Here is a 6,000-nt window from a genome sequence, read left to right as displayed (position 1 = left end):
TACATATGGTGAGACATGAATCCATAGGGACAAAAGTATATTTTTGGTGAAATGGATTAGAATCACTGCGTGCACCCTAGAAAGTTTGATAAAACACCTCAAGTGTTTTTCTTAAGAGAAGTGTAATACTACCAAATAGGACCTCTGGCAAGAAATCGCTAATAGGCGGTGTGTGCCAAACAAAGAAGACGACGACAACCTATCTCCAGTTCTCAAGGGCATTTAGTGGAATGAGTGATTATAAAGTTTTATTTTGGATTTGTTCAGTAATATGGTGCAGGCGATAATCGTTCAGGTGTGTATATGTATATGATTAATTGAATTAGGTTATTTTACTTACCTTTTTGTCATTTTAGTATATATATATACTAAAGCAAGATATATATATATATATATATATATATATATATATAATCTTGCTTTAACCCACGGAAATAACTATTTCTGCTTCTGCATTTTTCAGCAGTGTACAAATACGCCACAAGCTGCTTCTACATGGAGCCAATCAGATTCGCAGTGTTCGATTTAAGGGAGGGGTAGGAGGTAAGTGCAATCTTCGGGCAGGTTGAAATGTTTCAGTTCTCGCCGTAAATTCCGTTATTTAGGATTTCAGGATGGGACTTATCTTAACTTGTCGAATCTCATAGCCGTCCTAGACCGAAGCCACCTTGATCGTGTTATTACTATTTAAACATCATAAGTGTTTTCTATCTTATAAGTTACATTCTTCCTCTCAATTGTTCTGCCAGTGAGGGTCAACGTAGAGAACGTGGTCTCGAAAAAGGAAACTGAAAACAGCTCGTCTAAATGTCGGAGAGCCTTAGTTTAGAGTGCAATGGGGTTATACGTCGTATAGAGCGACCACAAGGGAAAAAAAAACGCCGAAAAGTGTACGCACAGATTTTCCTTCTTCCATTCAGCTCTGGCTATAAGAAAGCATGCTTTACTGTGCCCCTCTCCTCCACGCGAGAGTACGGTGCACGCGAGCCGCGAGTCTGCTCAGGTTTATATCCTTGTGGTCCCACAGTAGTTTCTGTTCATTTCTGCAGGAATTCAATCTTATCATAAAAAACTAACTAAACTTTTTGCTCTGATTGTCGTGGATTAAAAAAATGTTAGGATGCAGGCGAAAGGAAATGGAAAATAATTAATGTTTGTAAATTACACGTAGGATTGTGCACGAGTGCACTCTTGCTCACACATCACATTCTGCTATGAGCCAGCGTATTTAAAGGTGCTTGAAGACTATGGGCAGATCTTTTCATGTCTGCAGGTTTGCCTTGGGAAAATTCAAATGCCTAGTTTCAATACATTAATTAATTTAACTTTATTTGGGATTCTATGAAATTATTTGCATGGAGGTGCATATAGAAACGTTCATTTCATCATGTTAACGTTTGAAAGCAACTGATATAGTCTGACCGTGGGCAATAGTTGCTTCGGCATTTCAAAACTCGGCTGCATATGCATGTGTGGGGGGTAGAGGAGTATTTTATTTCCTATTTCGGCAATTTTACGTAGCTTTCCTACCTCTTCAGTTATTTACTATGTTGAGGTTGAATAGATATTGGGACAAACTCAATGGTACGTCCATACCTTAGCCAGGGTTTCAAATAGCAGCTTAGCTGATCAGTCACGGAGCAGGCAACGACTTTAGTCTTTACGGTGTTCTTCAAGCAGCAATTTTAGTATGGTGTCTTGATACTAATTTTTTCATGGCCATTATTTTGTTGGCCGTGACGATATAAGTTGTTATTGAACATGGTATCTAAAACTCAAAGTTTGCTGATTTACGTGAATGCTGAACTCTTACTCCAAATTGAAATGAATGCAATACTCCTTGACTACTAAAAAGTGATAGCGATACTTGAAGTGAAGGTCGGCTTCCCCGATGTCGCAGTGGTAGCGTCGTCGCCTTGTATTCCAGGGGTCCCGGGTTCGATACCCGGTGGAGGCACACAGTGGTTCGGATCCAATTTTATAAACTGTAGGTTCAGTTCCGATTAGCCTTACTGTGCATAAAGTCTGACTCTTAAACGTGACTCAGTCTTACAGATAAGAATTAGAAGTGGAAAAATGTCGATTTACTTCAAATACCCTTCAGAGGATTTTTTTTTTAACAAAACTGAAAACCGCATTTTTGTAGTTACGTTCGTCTGATTCCCGTAGGACGATAGGTGAAATACGTTTCCCGAGAAATATTTGAAAGGAGTTGTGTTAAGATGTCAAGCATGTAGCCCACAGCCATGCTGTATGATGAAAGCATAGAGGATAAGCCCCACACTTAATCTAGGTTCACAACAAAGATAGCGACTGAGAGGCCTAGCGTAATGAAAGGCAAGGAAAACTGTTAATCATTGGAAGAGACAATGAGTTTCATGTTTAGATCATTCTATCATATGTATAATTAATGAAATTGCTTATAAAAATAAAAAATGGTACAAAATGCTTCAAAGTAATTGAAAATATCGTCTCCAGGAAAAACCGAGAAAAGGAATACGCCCATTCAAACTGCAAACCTCGATTTGCATACTATATAGAAGGAATTTCCACCACATACTTGAAATTAGTTTGAGAAAATCTAAAATACGAGGAATCCCTATTCTCGTGTTGCTATTTCCTGTCAAATAAGAGGCTGTTGCGGTCTACTTCCGCGCTATACATTGAAGAAACAACGCTTTATACTCCGAAGTAGATACCAATGGTTCATGGACGCCCGCATTTTTTTTCAGGGAAGGGCAAGCAAGGTAGTTTTTTCCAGGGGGGTAAACAAGGCGCATGTCCTACACCATAAGTGTTGTCTTTTAAAAAAAAACATTACTTTAATTTGAAGTTATGTTCATGCAATAATTAACATATATTATTGTAGCTGAAATGACATTATATGTGTGATATATATATATATATATATATATATATATATATATATATATATATATATATATATATATATATTTTTGGTTGACTTTCATTTTCCAGGGGGGTCGTCCACCCCTTGCCCCTCTTTCGGACGTCCTTGCAAAGGTTCTATTTTTATTTCGCGTCTACCACTGTTAATCGCGATGATAAAGGATGCGATAGATGATGGAAGTGGTATAAAGACAATATCTTCTAGTCCAGGTTCTAATCAGACTTTAGACTTCGCATTGTATTACGCTAATTAATTTGCCACGGGATCGGCTACTTTGTGTTTGTCTGCTCATCAAATGATTAATTAGTTATTCAAACTCTATAGGTAGCAAAGCGATATAAAATAACGAAACTGAAAAAATCCACTTGACGTCTTGTAGTACTATCATCAACCTACAATTTCATGCTCACAAATCCACACAGGAAACTTCTTGTGGCATTAGTTTTGCGGAATGGCCTTGGGAAATAAAGATCGCCCATTTCCTTGTTCAGCTCTAGACAATTCAGGTGCCTTATCGAAGCTGCTCTTGAGCACGCAGGGTTTCTAATCTACTTCGCCGTAATTCAGTTGTTGTATCTTGATCAATATGCTGCATTGAACATTCCACTCAGAAATCCCATCCTATTCAACAGGGCGAGCTCACTACCATTCACGATTTTCGTCTGTATAAAGTGTGAAAAAAAAGAAATTTTCAGAAAACTCGTGTCTAATGTATTTCATTCTTTGATGTTTGTGTACAATTTGTAATACTATTAGTAATTGTAATACAGCGCGTCATTTTACTAGATATTCAACTAGTCTCTGTAGAAATAAGACAAAAAAGGAAGGAGGCTACTTAATGAAAAGGTGCAAACTGCTAATTTATAAATCTAAAGTCACGAAAAGAGTTCAGTCAAGGTCACGCCGCTCACCTAGTCTTGCCAGTAAGTAGACACATCCATATTTCGTTTTTGACGAAAACACGAAATGTGAAATGACATGCTGTAATGTTAATTTTTCATGTTTCTGAAAGGTGAGGTGCATTTTCCTACCCTGTTTCGTAACGAAATGATCTGCAAAATAAGAAATACTCCTAAACACAAAATTAGTTTATTTACCGATGCGATACTTTCTGAAGTTTGAAATATCCTGAGTTAGGTAATTCACGGAGAAATGATTAATTCTGCTGTAAATATTTGAGAAGCATAAATTGACCCCTTTATACAGAATAGACTTAATACTCTCGTAACTACATAAATGCGTAGCGTTCCAACAGAACTGATATGCTACGAATGTACTATAAGGGATATACTTATTTTGTGTAATAAGTGCAGTTTTTTAATCAAATTTAGGATTATATTCAATTTGTCATTTTATACACCACTTTTGATCAGATTTTTCACCGCTATAACAACGAATTTTTATTTTATTTAGCGCATTTGAACCCGAAAATTGTACCGAAATTTTGTATTATTTACCAAAAATATATGCCTCTTCTACCAATAAGCAACAATTTCAGCTGACGCAATCAACCGCATACGTACAGTGCGATGCACTAATATTGCTCGGCAAATTGTCCGACTATTTTCGTTATTTTTCTCGTACATCCTATGTGTTTTAAGCGATGGATTTTTATGTATACTGGTGCAGAAGTTGTCAACAGCTTGTTTTGAGTTTTCTTTTAATTCTTGAAGCTCTTATTGGGTCAAATAAAATGCACTAACATGGTGATGGACAATTTGCACGGTAATACTCATGGATCCCACTGTGCAACGCGCGAAGTGTCGACTGAGCAGCTAAGATGTGTGGCAACCCTGTAGGACCAGGGGTGTGGAGGAGACAAGGGGAAGCTCAGACTTTGACTGGACTGTTTTCGTGGAGAGAGCAATCGTGGGAAATTCCTACTATCCATTAGCTAGTATATCCATATAAAATTGCGGAGGATGGTTACATTCCAACATTCCAAGTAGGACCTTTATTCCATCACTTGAATTGTTTAGTAAAATTTATTATTTTAATTCGTATATGCAAAATTGGACTAAATTGATCAATTTGATGGAGTGGTAAGTTAAATTTTACATTTGGTACATACATTATATTTCGTCAGAAACCAAATGCTTTATTGATGGCGTTGCGGGCCAAAACTGAACGTATGAAAATATTTCAGATCAAATTGTGACTTTACTGGAAAGACAAAATATCAGGTTCAGGAAAGATTTCCGTGGGTTGTAGTTTATAAAACACACACCTCTGAATGGGTGTCCAATATGTCCAGGATTGAATTGCAGTAATTGGTTAATATCAAGGAAATAGCGTTTATAACAGGGCGAAGCAATTAATGACCTAAAAATAAAATTTTAAAAATATATCATTTGTTATTAATTCCTTAACAGTTGATGAGTTAATTTTTGATAAATTTAATGGATAAGTGTAAAATGTTTAAATTTACTACAACTTGTTCGGAAAATGGAGTAATACACACTGTTAGCAGCAGTGAGATTAATGCAGAATTGGCAAATACGTGAGATTTAAAATCATTTTTTTAAAAAAATAATTTTATGTTGTATTGTTACAGAAGACAAAAGTTGCAATGGCTTTTCAGAATAAAGCTGAAGTAATATGATCAATAAACACTTGACGGAGATTCTAAAATAAAAATGATTGTCTGCTAGTAAAGACGTGTACAGTACGATACACAAGTATCGTGTGGGAAATTCACAAAGATTACTTTTGTTAATTTTTTTTCTTGCATCGTGCGTGTGTTTGAGAAATAAATGCTTGTGTAGAGATTCAGTTGCTTGTCTGGCGCTTTGTTCAAATTCGCAACTCTCATTGGGTAAAACAGAACAAACGCGATGGTGGATAATTTGCTTAGTAATTAATACTTATGCATCGAAATCAGCATGGAAAAGCTCCTCTATACTCTCATTGAAAGAACTGAAAGATACTGAAAGCAGTGTGTCCTAGGTTTACTTCAGTCAGCAAGAGGACATTATCACATGACAAAATTTGAAAAATAAGGGTAAAAGATATTCAATTAATAAAATGTCAAACTCTACAAAAAATCTTCAGAAAACTACTATAAATGTTCAAAATTACCTAGAATTGAC

The sequence above is a fragment of the Lepisma saccharinum genome, chromosome 1, assembly GCF_977018435.1.
Source record: "Lepisma saccharinum chromosome 1, izLepSacc3.1, whole genome shotgun sequence".
Classification (NCBI taxonomy): Eukaryota; Metazoa; Arthropoda; class Insecta; order Zygentoma; family Lepismatidae; genus Lepisma; species Lepisma saccharinum.
The sequence above is the reverse complement of the archived record's forward strand: the minus strand, read 5'-3'. Positions refer to the sequence as shown.